This window comes from Chiroxiphia lanceolata, chromosome 6 (genome assembly GCF_009829145.1).
Source record: "Chiroxiphia lanceolata isolate bChiLan1 chromosome 6, bChiLan1.pri, whole genome shotgun sequence".
Classification (NCBI taxonomy): Eukaryota; Metazoa; Chordata; class Aves; order Passeriformes; family Pipridae; genus Chiroxiphia; species Chiroxiphia lanceolata.
Window position 1 is genome coordinate 41,319,684 of NC_045642.1, and position 18,037 is coordinate 41,337,720.

Genomic DNA, 18,037 nt, shown 5'->3' on the forward strand with positions numbered 1-18,037 from the left:
CCTGGGAAGAGAGATCAGCAGTGGAGAGAAGACAGGGCAGTAAGCTGGCAAGCAAGGTTTGACAGCCCAGCCCCCATGGGCAGGGAGCACAGGGCTCCTCCAGGGAGGCAGGCTTCAGGAGGGCATCTCAAAGTGCTCTTTGATGCCTTCACTTCCCTTAATTCTCTGTGTGATCTAGGCAGCAGAGATTGCACCAGAGGAGAGGCCAAGGGCAGACACTATTGCAGCACCTCTCCAAGTCTATGCTTTCCAGGGCTAGGGCACTGACCTGAGTGAGGCAGACCTGGGAGCCAGTTCATAAAGCAAGGGGCTCATCAGACCCTTCAAAGAAGAGGAGCAAAGGTGGCCTGCACTGATGGCATGGCCCTTTTAACCTGCCCTATCTGTGTCAGAGAAGGTGGGGTGCTTGGGCAGTTGAGCATCAAAGCCATAGGGCCAGAGGCAGGGGGGGTTAAAATGGGCTGTGACCTGGAAAGATGAGCATTAGTCGCATCTTCTTGAGTCCTCTCAAAGGACAGAGAAAAGGGCCTCTTCAAGACTGTGCCGATGGGGGGCCCACTATGCCAGGACCTCTCACACCTTCATTCCCCTACCCATTGGGTCTCCACCAGCTCTGCACAAGTCCCTTGGTGCAGTAGCACCTGGGAGCCATGCTTCCAGGGCCAGTTGGCCCCCAGATGTGGCTCCTGGCACTGGATCCCTTCAATTAATTAGCCCCTTTTCTTCCTTTTCAGAAGGGTTCCCAACCCACATGTGCTTCTTCCTCTGCTGCGAGCAGACCCCTAACGCACTGCAGATGGGACACATTCCATGGATTCAGAAGCTGCCTGCAGCTCCCGCAGAGGAAGAAGGAGTGCTCCCCCTGCTCAGGGCTGAAGGGCAGGAGAAGGTTGGCCAGCCCCACTGGCTTAAAAATCTGGGTGTGAAGCCAGCTGTGTAGAGGTACAAGTCACAGCTTCTCTGAAAAGAGCCATTTCACACCAGGAGGGAGAACATGGCTGCTCTGGGGAGCTGGGTAGAGAAACAATTTTAAGGCAGCAGTGGTGTCTGGAGAGGATCTCTGTAACCGTGGGCATCAGAGAGGCAGGAAAAGCAGTTTCTGAATTTGCAAACACAGCCAGCGAATCCTCCATGGACAGCATTCTCACCCCTTGCCTTTGCCATGAGATACACACAGCTCAGCACACTCATGGCACCCAGGGAAGCAGACATTCAGCCAAACACACAACCTGGCCTTCCAGCCACCTCCACCCACTCTTGGTGCATCCCTCAGAGCTTTGGGGTACATCTTGGCCTCTCCCTGTGAGGAGGCCACCAGCAGGCAGCTGAGGGCTGTGTGGATGGTTTGTTGTCAGAAGACAGAAGGAAAACTGTTTGGCAGTTCCTAGTCGAAAGCCAAGGTTTGCTGGTTTTATTGTTCTGCTTTCATTTAACCAGGACCATCTCTGAAGTGGAGGCACAAACCAGGCAATGGGGTGTCCACAACTGGACTTCTTGATCGTGCTGTTGTCTAAATGTATGTCCACACATTACCAAGGGCTGAGACCACATGCTGAAAAAGAGGTTACTAGAGGAGACAAAAACATGCTGCTGGGAAGAAGAAACCTGGAGAGCAGGACCAGATGGCAGAACCCAAGGGATGGGAGTGCAGAGTGAGGCAGAGAGGAGATTGCTGTGGGCTACTGCTGTAGAAAGGCCCTGGTTGAGCTAGCTGCAGAGCATAGCTGGTTCCTTATTTGTCCATCACACTATTTAGAGCCCCTTCGGCAACTCCTCAGGAGAAAGAAAAAAACAACCCTCAGCTAGAATGTGACTCATGCAGAGCTACAGCAACTCAAGAGAACCTGTCCATTTATAATTAATGAAGTCCTGTTTGCAATGATCCGACTGCAATCTCCCTTCTCCCCAAGAGGCTGGTCTGGCCTCTCTGCTTCTTCAATACCTGTGGCTGGAACAGCATGTGGCGGAGAAAGGGGCCTGGAAACCAGGAAAACCTGAGCATGCCTGAGGAGCAGAGAGGCTGCCCTGACCAGGAAATCCATTCCATCATGCATTCCCTGCAGGAGCAAGCCTGCTCAGGACATCAACCTGATGAGGGGCTTCAACTGCTCCACTCATTAGTCATCTGTCCTCACAAAAGCAGGAAAGGAAAGGAAAGAAGGAAGCAGAACCTTTTGCCATTTTTATGGGCTGTAACCCATGAAGAGGGAATGCTCCCCTTGTGGGGAAACCAGGCAATGCCCAGGCTGTGATAAAGAAGCTCTTCCTGAGAAATTCCTCCCATGCTGAACTTCTCAACAACAAGAAGACCAGAAAAAACAAACTTGAATCAAACTTTCAATTCTACAGTGTTTGGGATTAAAGTAGTTTCGTTTCTGTTTCTGATTCCAAAGCAATCTTCCTAAAAAGCAATGATTCATTTCCTTCAAGTTGCTGTTCCTTCCTTAAGACCCTCACCAGGGCATGGGAAACTTGGACTTAAAGTCCTTCAGCCCATCAGCTTTGCATAACAAAGTGAAACCGATGATGGTCACACAGATCCTGAAATAGGAATGAATGGTGGGGCTGATGTTATATCTGTATATTAGTTTGTTTACTCTGCCATCCTAAAATTGTGGGCTCAATCCCATCACAGGATTTTAGGTGCTTTCCTACCAGTTTGGGCATTGCAATGGCTGTGTGAGCAATGATCTCAGTTCATCACAATGCAATAATTTCAAGTGAACGTTTAATAGCTTACTAATAAGTGAATCTTAGGGAAATGCAAAAAGTGGCAATTATTAGGTGGATATGTTAGTGCTTAAATAGTTAGTCATCACGCAACAGACTAATGCATTGACACTTTACAGTCCCATTGGGTAATTATTGGGATTAGGCTGAGTACCCAATTTCCCAGCTATGACTTCATAGGCTGGGAATTCAGCTCTCCAGTGACATCACAGCTCCAGAAGTCTCCCTCACTAGTTGCCAGGCTGACTCTACTGTCACCCACTCTACACACAGGTGTGGCACACAGCCTTCAGAAAGGAACCCAGACTCTTACACTAAATAAGAATAATGATGAATGAGAGTTTAAAGAGGAAATAAATGCAGGACAACTACAGAGAAGATGAGTAAAGCCCCTTTTCATGCCACACCACATCAGGTCATAATCTTCTGAGAAAAGCACCTTGAGATGCAGAAGCATCCACTTCCCACCCAAACAGGAGCCACACCAGGCACAGAAGTCCATAACAGGATTAAAGAGATGGCACTCGTGATTCTCCTGCCTCTCCTTGAGTTTGAAGCTCAGGACAAAAGCAGGGACAATGCAAGCCTACCCTCTCTGATGATGATTACCTTGGCCTCCATACTGAGCTCTGGCATGCATTCTCAGGCTATGCCTCTGCCTTCCCTCCCTCTCCTCTTCCCTGTTTCAGCCCATCTGAGCAGGCAAGAAAGCCTTGCACAGCTCAAGGACACAGCAGTGGCAATAGCACAAGTGACCACCTGCCTTCTCTCAAGGCTAGCAAGCTCTGACAGCAGGGGTGGCAGCCAAGGAAGGCAGCTGGCACCATGGAGGTGGGAGAGACCCTCACCTTTCTCCCTCCCAGAGCCTGACCCTGTGCATCCCTGAGCCAAGGGAAGCATATCCTGGAGGATGGCAGGGCTGAAGGAGGTGGGGAGCTCACGTTCATGGGGAACATCCCTGCAACATCAGGCCAGAACTGCCTGCTCTGAGGCTGTGGAAGCTAGGCTGGTCTACAAGCAGCTCCTGCTGCAGAGGAGCAGGAGGAAGGCAGACAGGGGTAGAGAGCTGGAAAGATATTTGCACAAGCCAGGAGTGCAATCTGGGAGCAGATGAAAATGAAGCAACAGCACTAGCTAGCCTTATGCTCACTGTAGGGGACAAGGGGATGCTGAAGGCTCCTCACTGAGCACAGAGCATGGCCAGGGCCACCCCAGGTGCAGGAGCAAGTGCTGTCTGTGGGGGCCCCTCTCAATGCCACTTTGGTCTCTTGTTCCATGAGGATATGGGACCAATACAGCCCTTGGCTTTCCTCAGTGCTGTCCCTGGCCTGAGTCACCCCAGCCTTGAAACCCACTTTCAGCAAAGGCAGCTGCTCCTCTGGCAGGTGTTGCCTACCTGGTTGCTCTCAGTCAGGCTCTGTTTCCCTGCAAGCTTGGCCAGATCTGTGGGAGCTATGAAGGGTATGAACATCACTGACAAAAGCTTTAGGCTACACAAATCACCAAGAGGTCCCAGTGCAGCTAAAATCCTATGTGAGAACAAGTTTGGGGGCTTGGGGGGTAGAGTGATAGGCCATCAGTGTGGATCTCATCTCTGAGCTTGCAGGCACCATGTGTAGCTAAGGTGGTGTGGTATCTGCATCTTGTGCCCTCCCTCATCCCCACCATCCACAGGCTTCCTGCCAGCCGGCACCCAAGGCTGGCTGTCCTTCCCACACCAGAGAGTTGATGCCCCTCTCTGGCAGCCCACTACTGCCACCAATCTTTCCACTGGGACTGTGCTTCTCCCTAGCCCAGCTATTGGAAACCAGATCCAGGCCCAGTAGCAAGACACCTTCCCCAGCCCAGGGGGACACCTTTTCAGGCCAAAACTGCACGTGAAGTTTGGCCCAGCAAAGCAGCTGCCCCATTTATTTCAGTTCCCGCAGCAATGCCGGCAGGGAGGTGCTCTGACCTGCAGTGCCTCCCAGACCACAGAGCTGCTGGGGGTGTTGAGGCAAATCACAGAAAATACCACAGAGGCTGGTGGCCAGCTCTAGCCCTGTGTCTCCTCACCAGGACAGATCCAACCAAGCCTGATGCCCCCTAGGGGGCTAAGCAGAGCCTGGGGGCTGAGGGATATTCCAGTTTGTCCCCTTCTTCCCTCGCAATCTGACTCTGGGTTACTGTAAACTACAGCTGACCCACAGCTCTCTACCTCACCTGTCCCTGCCCCAGTATCCATATCCTATATGGCATCAGCCCCTTGGCCCCTGCTCAGTTCCAGCCTCCAGCTGGCTTTGGGGCCACTGTTAGAAACATTATAGCACACCTGTTCTTCAGATGAGGGTTTACAGCCAAGGCTAGCACATCTGGATTGTAAAGTAGACACTTGGAAGTTTATCAACATGTTTCCAAACAGTCTGGATATGGCAGAAACTCTGTCTCGTTGCTTTAGTGGAGGAAGCAGTGGGGCTGGAAGGATGGTTTGGTGCCCTTCTCATGCCCCATGTAGGCTGGGCTGAGCCTCCCCCTGCCCCAGCCCAGAAAATGAACTGCCTCTTCCTAACATTAGTGGTCCAGGAAGCTGTGTCAGCAAGGTTCTAGGAGGGAAACTGGGAAGTGAAATCCAGTGCCCTTCCCACCCCACAACCTGCTGATGCAGCTATACCAAGCCTAGACTACAGCCAAACATCTCCCAGAAAGCCCACATGCTCAGAAAGTTGATTGGGAATCTGCACCATATGGGTTGGGTGGAGATAACTGACTCCATCAGCTTGGTCCTGTGCAAAGCTTAGCTGCCAACAGCCTCTAGGGCTTTTGCTCTCACTGAAGTCCTGATCAGCAGCAGCATCAAGCTGCCACTAATGGGTTTGTCAGCACCAAGCAGATCTAAAGGAGGAACATGGCCCACTGCCCTGAGTTGTTTCACATGCACAGCCCCTCTAATTGTATTAGTTTCTAAGATGTGCAGCACTCACACCAGTGCTAACAACAGACCTCCCACATAAGTGTTCAGTAACATACTCTGATTTTGGTCTCTTCCCAGTCATCCCATGCCAACGAAACACAGCTGATACTTCAGGGTGTGAGTGACACAGAGGCAAGAGACACAGACAAACTGTAAAGCTGATAGAGCAGGAGCTCTATCCCCAATGTGCAGGAGAGCTTTGGTAACATAGTGGTGGTTGCTTCCCACAAGGTCTTCAGATGGTCTGGGTCTAAGTTCACAGCAGTTGATTAACAAACTTTTCATCTCCTTCCATGTTGCCAGTCCAGCTGCAGGTGAAGGCAACAGTACTGACCACCATGCTACACTCTCATCACCCCTGGAAGAGAAAGGACTCTAGTGACTCAGAGAAAGCCACTCTAGTGGCTGAGCAGTGCACAAATATCTACAGGAGCTGGCAAAGGTGGCACAAAAGGAGAAATTTCTTTCAAGCTGTATCAGTCTCCTCACTTCTCTGCAATGCAGTACACTGTAAATGTATTTATACCCATTTTACAGGCTTTTGGAGGCTTGGGAAAACCTAGATTTTTCCAGCAGCTCCACCCAAGTGAATGCCTTCCCTCCCTAACCCACATGCTCTCAGTAATATTGAACTATCTCTTTAGTCACAAATTCAAAGTGGTTCCAAGCTCAAAGGATTTTAGTGGAGGAGGCTGAGAAGAGATGAGGGCGAGAAGGTCAGGGATAACCCTAAACCTTCAAACACTGTACCTGTAGCAATGCAGATGCAAATACATTTCTATAGTGCTTTGCACTCAACCAGTTTCATTGTTGTTATGCATCTGTTTTAAAAACCTGGGTGCAAAGTGGAAAAGAGACCACCACACACATACCCTCTGTGCCCATATACCTTGCTGGGCCCTCTGGCACTGGAGTGAGCCACATTACACAGAACCGAGGGACATACTGTAGGAGAAAATGCCTGAATTAATGTGAGACCTGTACACAGGCCACTGCTTAGGGAGAACAAGCAAGTTTAGCTGCTCCTACCACTGAGACCTATAACATTGTTGAAGTCCATGCTAGGGCCCAGTTCACTACTGGATACTTCTTCCATGGGACCTGGAGAACCTGCAAAGATGCTAGCAGCAATTCAGGGTGAGAGATGTTGCAAGACATGACAGAGAAGAACAGGTTGGAAAACAAGGGAAGGGGATTCAAAATATCATTTCGATCTTCCCAAGAAAATTCCCCTCTTGCATCTGGATTTGTCAGTGGGCTCATCTGCCCAGACCATCCCAGATGGTGTATTTTTGATAGAGAAGGCAATATAGCTTAACATTTCTCAGTAAATTGAGCTGGTCACCTCTAAGCTTACAGGTCACTGAGTCTGCTGTCTCTTCCTCCCCCTCTAGAGCATAAATATGACCCCTACCCCAGGCCCTCCCTCCCCAAGGCAGGCAGATCCTGCTTATGACAGCCAGCGCTTTGTTTAGCAGCTCAGCCAACACTTCCTCCCCAGGGAGAGCATAACTCTGTAGAGGCAAAGGTCAAGTGTGCTCTTCCCAAAGCTGAGGGTTTGCCTTTGCCACTTAATCCAGCCTGAGATCTCACAGCCAACACAGAGCTTCTCCCAGTGCTGGGAATGCAGCCTTTGTGGGCAGAGGAAGGCATGCAACTGGGGCACAGGTACAAGTGCAAACATCTGCTCTTTCCCACAAGCCTTCAGGGCACCAGCAAGAAGGTATCTAGGAAAACAAAACCCCACCAGATACTTCATCGCTATTTTGTGAAATAACCCTGCCCTCACTCCCACCAGTTCAGGCCGAACACCAAAAGCCAGGTGGCTGTTGATGCCTAACTTCTACTTACTTCCACAGTTGCTTTACAGCCCTGCCTCCTATTGGGAAGAGTGGAAGTAAGCCAGCTTCACCACTGCAGTGCCCAGAGGCAGCAATCCAGATGGCTTCTAAAAGCACTCTGCTGGGCCCCAAAGTGCTCCTGTCCTGCAGGGCTCAGCCACAGCCCTGCAAGGAGTGGCATGGGCAAGGGAGTGATGAAGTACCCTATCACTCTTGATTTCACAGTGGACACGAGGAGGAAACAGGCTCCTACTGTCCTCAGCCAGCCATGAGCCTCCCAGCCATGGCCAAGCAAGCAGGTTGGGTCCTGGCAGCATCCCCTGGTGCTCTCCCACATGCTCACAGACTGGTTGAGGTGAGATGGAAACTCTGGAGAGGGGTCCAGCCCCCTGCTCAGGCCAGGATGCTCAGAGAGCCATGTTCAGCTGGGTTTTTGAACTCCTCTGAGGATGGAGGCTCCACAGCCTCCCTGGACAACCTGCTCCAGCATCCTTCACTCTGATCTGACCTCTAACACGGGTGACCATCTGCCACCTTTGCTGTAATGGGTTTGTCGCCACCGGAGGAGGTAGAGGTGCCACTATTGGATGTGACACCCATGGACCCTCACAATGCTTTTAGCTGCACTTCCTGGCTCCAGTCCCAAGGGGCTCCCTCAACCCCAAGTTACAGGGCCTTGGTCAAGAGGCTAAGCCCAGAGCAAAACAGGGGTGTCTCCCTCATTTGCACTGACCACAGAAACACAGTGATAGCAGATCCACCCCTTGCCACTTCCCCTCATTTCTTGCTTCTGTTCAAGAAGCAGGGATGGTGGGCAGGGGACATCATTTGGCAGGAAGACTTTCTTCTTTCAGAGTTGATTGCCTTCTAGATTTAGGAGGATTAACCCTACACATAAACACCAGACTCCCTCGTGGCCACCTTCCCCACCATCCCTGCAGTCAACACGGATCCACAAGGATCGCAGGCCCAAAAGCCTGTTTTCACAGATCTGTACCATTTTACCTCCCAGTGTTTTCTGGTTCTCATTATCTCTGCAGAGCTGATGACACTTAAGACATTTCATTTCCCTGGAGGCTTTTTCTGGCACTTCAAGTCTGACTTATGCAACACATTCTGATCACCCACGCTCACCTCTAGCTTGTTAACAGCTTGGCTGGCCAAGGACCCTTCCCCGCCCGCCAAGTTCAGCAAGCTGAACCAAGCTGAACCTCTGTACCCACCGGAGTTAAAGCCTTGGCAGTTTTCTCCTCCTATCCCTTCCCCTCTCATTCATAGATGGTCATTAATCACAGCAGCCTCTTCCCAGAGGGGACCTGCCTCCACAGACCCAAACCTGCCCCTGCAGCTGCCAGGCAAATCCCAGGGGCAAACACTGAACAAGGGCAAGCTCAATTAGCACTTGTCGTATAACACTACCAATGACCTTAGCCTGGTCATTAACCCCAGCTGCTGGGAGGGCATCACCAGCTTGAGGTCCCTTCCCAGCCCATCAGCATGTTTCTGGTGGGGAACACAGCCTCTTCCCCAGCTGTGTGACTTCTGTTCTTGCTAGAAACCAGCTCAGAAACACAAGAATTTGGGAACTAAACAGCTCTTAACACTTATCACTGCCTGTTCCCAGAGACAAATCTAAATCCAAAGTACAGCTACAACACATGTATATCTGTTTGCAACGCCTCATTGGAAGAATTAAAAAGTGACAATGATACTGTACTTGGGACACGATGACAACTGCTTCCATCCAGCCAAACAAGGCTGGTCCAGCCTACTAAATGGTGCTAGAACTTCAGGCTGGGCATAGTACCAAACATTACAGTGGAGCCCCTCTACACGGCCCCTGGACATCTTTACATTTGCAAGCCTGGCGACCTTTCCAAGCTTTTCTCCACCATCCTGCTATTTCTTTTCAGGCTGTTTCTTGCTCCTCGTCCACACTGCCTGCACAAGCTATTTTGCAGGAGGAAGGGTCATCTCTCATGAACTGTCTGTTGTGCCTAATGTGAGGTGGGGTGAACTGCCACTGCATGGCAAACCTTTCACGTCTGTATTGTACTTGGATGCATTGAGTTTGCTTATGTTATGGGAAGGGTCTGTCCTCTGTCCAAGCCAGCCACTGCCATCACGTGGAGAGGAAGGTGACAGTGCTATAACCTGGATGCCCCACACATTCCCTCCAAGACCTTTGCTGGGCTCACATCCAGCCAAGCCCACCAGGGAGGCAGATTGAATGAGGGCAGCTGGACAGGAGCCCTGCAAAGCCAGCCAGGCCTCCGCATACCGGCCACTGAATTTGCATCTGAAGCCGCTAATAAATGAAGTGAAGGAAAAGTCTGGAACAGTGACCAAGTCTGTTTTGAGTCCTCACTCCAGAGGAGCTGGTGCAGCCTGGCAGGCGATATACAACTCGGCTGTCCCAAACACCATTGCTGAGCTGAAACTTCCTCCAGTGTGAGCCAAGTGTGCCGTTCTACCTCCTTGAACTCCTGCAGTCTGGTTCAATTGCAGGTAGGGAAAGGAACCTCTGCCGCCCTCCCAAAGCAGACTTTATGCATGCAGGGTGCAAGGAGGGGTAGAGTCAAGAGAGCAGCTGCTCAAAGTCGTTTGCAATGATTCACCACAGCTGTACACCCCCAGCGCCAAACTCGTAGGCCCCAAGACCCCAGCAACACATCACCTAGAGCACAAGGGTTCCTCAGCTCTCATTATGCCATGAGCTCCCCTCGTAACACAGGTGCCCCTTCCTATTCTGCTTGCAGAGCTGGGGCAGGCTCTCTTCCAATTGGATGCCATCCAGAGCCTCCACTGAGGTCCAGAGAAGGAAGCAGGAGGTGCTCTAAGGGGCTGGGAGAAGGGACACGGAGGCCAAGGCTTACAGGTTAGGTGGCACTGCAAGAACCCGGTACCTGTGGGTGGTGGGGTGAGAGGTATCACAGGGTCAGACTTTTCTATTGCTACAGCTTCAGAGATTGCCCTCTTTCCATCTGCCTTCCCACCATCTGCTGAGGTGACTGCAAGGGAGAGGAGGTTTGCAAGGGTCACTCTTGGGCCAAAGCAGATGGAAAGGACCTGCTGTGAGCATTTTACTAGACATGGGACAGCTGCAACATGCCCCTCAGCCCTGCTGACAGCTCACTGGATCATCCAGCGCAGAGTACCAGGGCAAAGGAGCTGGCTCACAACTGCACACACTGCCCTGGAGCTCGCTTGCAACTACGAAGGGTCTGCAGCTGGACAAAGGAGTGAATTAACAAGCTGTTTAAGTCCTTCACTGGAGGCCTGAACAAACAGATGCTGCCAGGAGCTGGTCTCTCCCCCTCTTGGGGATCATCCTTCAAGTCAGAGACGTTTTTCTCAGCGCTCCCTGAGGGGCGAAACCAGCAGAACCTTTGTTTGCTACACAGAGCTCCAGGGCCTTCTCCTCCCCCTGTGCCTTTGAACACGCTCCAAATTTCTCAGCTCTGCAGGCCTCCAGACCTGGCCTGCTGCAGACCTAATTACCTCCCTTGTTCATTTATGGTCTTTTGTCACTAAAGCAAGTAATTGGTGCACAGAGGCAGCAGGTCCTCGTGTGTGCTCACATGGACCTGACTGCTCCCTTTGGTCTGCTGGGGAAGCCCTCTCCTGCTCACCAAGAGTGCCTGCAGTCCCTCTCTGTGGCCAGTCACTTCAAGATCATTTATGGAGAGCACACTGCCTCCATTTCCAGCAAGCTCCCCCAGTACCCTTGCGATCAAAAGACATGAGTCTTCTCAGGATATGACACCTTTGAATTCAAGCAAGAAAGTTTGTCTGGATGATGGACCGCACCTAACCCCTTCTCCCTTGCTAGCACCAAGACAACCCTCGGGGTTTCTCGTCACTCCCTGTTGTCTGCCTGTTTGCTCATGCACACACTCATGCTCAGAAGCCTCCAGCTCAGTAGGCAGGCGCAAACACCGGGCCTGGGAGGGATGCTGCCACACTAGCTTCTCCCTGCATTGGTACTCACTCAGGTTCGCACATAGCCAGATGGATGTAAGACCCCACTGCTCTTTTACCACCACTACCCCCTGTGCTCCCCCTTAGCCCTGGCACCACAAGGATGGAGTACAGCAGAGTGGCAGGGCCCTTTCACAGGGGGATAGCTGGGCAGGATTATCCCAGGGCTCCTGGACCAAACAGACAGCTCCTCAGCCTTTGGAAACTTCCCTCACCTTTGTTCCTTGGCCTTGTATGGCTGGGGGAAGGGATCCCAATGAACATGTTTGTGCTGTTCTTCTTAATAGGGTGTTGTGTAACACAGAGGGAAGTGACTACACCGGGGACCCCAGCTGAGAACAGAGACTTTAATCCTGCTGTCCAGGGAAAACTTGGAAAAAATACCTACATCTGTTCTATTGCATTAGGCTCATGGCTCAGAGGCTGACAGCTGACCCTGGCTGCTCATAATGGCCAAGGTACAGCCCCTGCCAAACAGTGCCAGGGTAAATTACCATGACTGATTAGAAAGGCAAAAGGCAGCCAGAGAAAACTAGGGAGGGAGCTCTCCCTGAGCAGAAGGGAGAAGGGCTCTTCGTCTTCACCACTGCTGCACTGGCAGAGTGGAAGGAGTAATAGTGGAAGAGAACAGGGCAGAGGATGAGATGCAGGGAGTGGGCTGAAAGTGAGAAGGCAGACAAGAAACCACAGCTGCATCCAACTCTCCATGGGGCTCACCAAGGATGAGCTTCGGGAGACAACCCTCTCCCTCCTCGAACCTGTGCTAGGCTGAAGCCACAGAGGACAAAAGCTGCTCTTGTATCTACAAGCAGTGTTCATGGCTCAAGAAGGGCACACGGCAGGTGTTGGCCTTGCAGAACAGTGCACACTCTCCCTGCCATGAGTCTGCCAGCTCTAAGACATGTAAGAACATAGGTGTGGGCTCCCTGACCCAGCACCACAACACAGTTCTCTTTCAGGCTCAGGCTTCGTCCTCACCCCACAACCATCCAACAGCTCAGAGAGGTGGAAAAGGAAATTACCTATCCAGGAAACAGAACAGCACTACTGAAATTTGCTAACAGCAAACAGCTAGACACTCTGGAAACGAGTCAAAGACTTCTCACTATATTTGGTGGAGCTCTACATCGATACACCCACTGGGAACATGGTAGGTGCTGCAGTGGGACCACAGGGCAGGATGGAGAGCCCATCCTCTGTGCAGCCCCTCTTACAGTCACAACATGCTGAGGGTGGTCCTCCCCTGACAGGAGGGGATTTTCTGAAAAGCCACTAACACCCAGTTTTATGAAGGATATGCCTGCTCCTTACTCAAGTATTAAATTGGCTCAACCCTAAGTAGCACAACATCTATGACAGGATTAAAGCAGATTCTGCCTTCTTCTTCCTGCCTAGAGCCAGCAGCTGCCAAACACTCCTTTGGGTCAGCATCCAGCACAGGACAGTGGCTAGCTTCAAGACAAGCAGAAAGTAAGCTCCTTCCTAACTCCTGTCTGTCAGAGACAGGCTTTGGCCCTGAAGCAGAAAGGTTAGTTTGCTTTACATCTTATTTAACCATGGATATTTTCACTTTCCACATGCATGTCACACTCTTTCATCTGCCCTGAGGAGGACAGGGAGGAAAGCTCATGCTTTCCTCAGTCCATCTGTGGAGCAGACAGTTTTGACTAGTCACGTGCTTGTTGCCTTTCAATATCTGCTGGCTGTCACTTTGACCTTGTACAAAAAGACAAAGGCATCCGGAGCTGTGTGTTTCCTTCAGTCTCTTATAAACTTCTACTTCAATACCACAACCTCCTATCAGATTCTGTTCCTCTATCCATCTCCATAGGCTACCTCGTCATGCAATCTTAAACATCCAGCACTACACTGAGCACTTAAGGGGAAGGGATCTTGCTGAGAAATTCAGCCAGAGTAGTGCCTTCTGACCCATGAACATTTCTGCACTAGAATCTAAAGATGCCTTCCTACCCTCTGCTGTTGTTGATCAACCTGGTGCCTTTTCCTCTGCTTCTTACACTGCTGGGGAGCAGATCCATAAAGGTCAGAGCCCCAGGCCTGAATTAGCTCCACAGCATCCAGTGAATTACACCTCAGTAATGTGTTTGCTATGCTGCTCCTTTGACACTCTGCCACTTTGCACTTGAACTGAAGCTCAGCCTTGCTCAGGAGGAGAAACTAGAGGGGATGAAGCACAGCAGAGCCAGCTCCTGGACATTCCCAGAGCATCTTGCAAAGACACTTCCAAAAGGCTATTGACAACACTAACTGCAAAGTGTGAGGTTATCTGGCCCAAGCCATCTCTACTGAAAAACAACATGATGCAAAGAGTGTCCAAGGCAGGCACTGGCCTGTGCAGAGACCACTTCAGGACAGTTTCCCCCCGAGGGTGGTAAAATGATCCTTTTTCCCTCCTGTCCCTGGAGCTGCTGCACTGTTCCAGTCACCTACTGCAACTCATCCAAGCTCAGTCAACTACCACTCCCCCAGGCTCTCTGGAAAGGTTAGTGGTGCCTGCAGTTAATTTAAAAAAAGTCCATTATGTTATAATGAATCCCAAAAAGAGAACAGCAGCTCTCTCTGTACACCAGCTCAATTCTCCATTTCTGGTCCATGCATTAAAACTTCCTCTCCTCTCACAAACTGATGACTAACCTATGTCTCAAAGCCTGAGGGAGCACATCTAATCTGTTAGTGTTACTGTTGTTTGTTCATATTAAGCACTTCTTCCTAAGCTATTTGTGCTGAGAGTCATGAGAGAGTGCTGCAGGTTAATCATACATATGTAAATCCAACTTCCTTTCATGCATTTTAAATGTGTTGCCTTTTGGAAAACAAAAGGGCAAGCAGGAGTGATGCAACAGGGACTTGTGCAAAACCAGGGGATGCTTCCTAGATGCTCACTTCTCACACACTCCTATTTGGGGATTAGAAGCACAGTAAGAGAGAATCTGCCAGCTTGTTTGCTACACTAAGAGGTCTGCTGAACAAAAACACCCCAAAAACCACAAACCAAAACAACAAACCCAAACAACTGTAACCCAAACTGCATGATTTCAAGAGAACTGAAGTTGGCCACTCTTAAATGGGATCAGCTCAAGTCGACTACCGGTCCCCCTCTGGTGGCCAACCAGCCGCAGTCACCGTCTGACGGCAGAACAGGGCTGCCGCATGGCTACCTGTCCCTGCACCGAAGGAAGCATCTCGAGCATCCCGTAGCCAGAGCAGCACGGCTCTGTTTGGAGGGCTGTCGGGAAACAGGGCTTCAGAGCACAGAGCTGAATCAGGGAGTGGGACACACCTGGGCACCAGGGGGGATGTCATGGAAGTCTTCGAAAACCGAGAGAATTCATTACAATAACAGCCAGCAGCTGCCCAGTCCTTCCACCTTGACAGCCTTAGGGCTATCTACAACTAAGCCCTTAATTTTTAATAGCAATGCTGTGTAGCACCAGGACGCCTCATCTTGAAACAGGGTCCTGTTGTGCATGGAGCTATGCAACATCTGGACACATAGAGTCCATAGGTTCTTTGAGATGGGGAATAAGATGGAGAGAAAGGACAGAAGACAGACAGGAAGTGAGCGAGAAGAAGGAAACAAGACAGCATTGGTTAGCATAGAAAATAGCAGTCAGTGAGATGCTCTCAATGGCTGAGCACAAAGGCAACCATTAAATGTCTTACTAGAAGATACCAAGGCTACATTTTTGTCCTATAATGTTTAGTTTCTACAATGACAGCAATTGCTACCAGTGTTTTGCATGTTGTTGCCAATATAAAAGGGCCTAGGAGAGAGAAGGCTGAATACCCCTGCTGACTGCTCTAATGACAGACAAGAAGAGGCTGCCAGTTTCCCTAAGTGGGGGTCTGAGTCTGTTCCGAAGCAGCAAATCTGAGCTAGCCTCTACACAGCAAACCACTTCTTCAGACAAATCTGAAACCCTCAGAGCTGGTTTCATCATCCTCCAAGAGGACTCCTTGCATTTCTTCACCCACTGTTGTAAAAGCAGCACTATCTCATCTCAAAGCAACCTCACGCTTCAGCTACTGGAGCACAAGAAAGCCCCAAATGGCTATTCCTTCTGGAGGAGATTTCTAAAATTACTCAGAAAATTGCATGAGTTTACAGGCCTTCAGTATGATGTTAGCATAAATCTCTAAATTAAGGGACAGGTAGGGGACAACATATTCACAGCTTATCAGAGAATTGCCTCAAGAGGGAGAGAAGAATTTGGTTTTGACCACTGCAGAGTCACTACTCCCAAAACCACCTAAACTCACTCCAGCCTTCATGTACCTCAGAGAAAACTCTGAAGCAGCCATAGGCCGATTCCAGTTTCCCCATTCCTCACATGGTGCAAGAGCTCCACTTCGTCTGTATTCATTGCAGCTTTATACCAAGACAGAGAGGCTTGGCTCTTGGCCTCGCTCCCCACTTCCAACCCTGTGTACAACTGCCCACGCCTCAACATACTTTGTGGCACGCCATCCCTGCAGAAGGGTAGCTGGAAAAGACTGATCAGGAATTTTGGATGAACTTCAGCTACAGATGGGTTTTTTTACTGCAAAAGAAGACAACAAATTATGTCTAAAAATGAACACATTCATGCAGTAACACCTCTCCTCCTACAATCAAGTTTCATGCTCTGGAAAGCAGAGATTAGGGTTTCTCATGTATTCAATGAAAAAAACCAAGGGTTTAAGAGGAAGATTCTAAAATCTCAGATTCTGCACAGTACAGCTGATGCCAAGACAGGCTAAGGTTCTGGTCAGCTTTGCTGTTTCCAGTAAGACCTTTCATAGGTCCTGTAATCGTATGTTCAGACCCTTTCTGTAATCATCTGCCAGGTCAGTCAGACACAAGATAGTAGCAGAACAGTCAAAACCATAGAAAACATAGTAATTCACTATGGGAACCAGGAGTTACAGCCTGGTTCAACTGACCAACTCAGCCATAACACTATGAAAGCAAGAAGAGATCTTATCTAAACCAAGCATCATTTTCCCATTTAGGTATATGAAGAAATTAATTCTCTGTAGTTCTACAACTGAGGCAAAGCAAGCTAAATGGAGGAACTGAATGCACAAAAATCCAGTTCTCGAGCAGCGTATCTTAATACATCTCAGGTCAAGCAGCTGTGTATGGAATCAAGGATCCCAAGATATCAGGCAACTCTTTGCTAGCTATTGTTGGAGACACAAGCCGGGGCATGTAGGATTCCAGCATAAAGAGCATGGGCATGATTTCTCTCACAGCCCCAAGTCCATGCCAGGTGCCAGGAAAAATGGAGGCTGTGGAGTCAGCAACAGGTCACTGTCACCACTCCCTCTCCAAGACATCACAAGAAACTGGTGATCAGGATGGACAGTGTGGGCAGCCATGATATCATGCATCCTGCAAAGAGAGGCAGAAACTTTAGAACTTACTTCATGCTAAAGTAATCCAGCACGCTGAGCTCTCTCCTTCACACCCAAACAGATAAAGTTTCTGAAAGCTCCAGCCTCAACTTGGCCCCCCTCCCATGAGTTGTACTGGTCATGGCATGTAAAGACATGTCCACATGGCTTGCTTGTGTATCATTTTGTTCATGTCAGGTCTGCTGGCAGTCATCCACCTTTTAGTGCTCTGACCCCAATTCCAACAGCTCTAGATTCACAACCTCTGATTTCCAGGGGACATTGGAACTTAGGTTTCTGTATTCTTTGTAAGGCTCACCACTGCTTTATCTAACCTCTCTCACGTCTGAGTCCAGCATAAGACAATTTTGTTGCCACAGGAGCTTCTAAATAATACCATAACCCAACACACTGCTAGAAGCAATCCCCAAGACAAATACGCACTACTCGCTCTCTTCTTTAGCTAGTGCTCATGGCCTGAAAGCCAGAGCCAACACTAGATGCTGGTTTCATATGTGAGAACATCTGCCTAGATATATGGTGGAGAACACACAGCCACCCAGTGTTGGGCTGGCTGACAGTGTTTCATCATTTTACAGGCAGAAATGCTAATGGACGTAATGCAACATAGAATCATGTTGCAGAATCTTCTCAAGTTTTAAAGTTAAGCTCTTAATCCTTAAGGTGCAAAGGACTCAAACGCCCCTCTCCTCCTGGCTTCATCTAATCCTCCTGACAGTACAGCGAAGCACAGGCAGTACAAGTAAGTACCTGCAGCTCAAAGAGTCAGGTAATGCACAGTAAGACGAAAAAGTAATTGCACTAACTGCATTATTAATTTATATTAAAGAGTTTTTAAAATACTTTCTGGCATTATTAGCTGCTTCAGACCATTTTCCAGCCTATTTCAGGCACCAGTGAGGCTTCACTGCAAGCCCCAGCCCAGACTCCTGCCTCTTCCCAAAGGGTCCTGGCTTCAGTCACGCATCCTGATAGGCTGCAGGTGGAGAACCATCCTCTCCCCCCACAGCAGACCTCTGTCACACACCTGAAGACCTGGAGAGGCCCCTTGCCCACAGATAGCACCAGTGTGATTCCCTCCGTAAATCCCAGAAAGAATGCTGATCTGAGAAGGCAG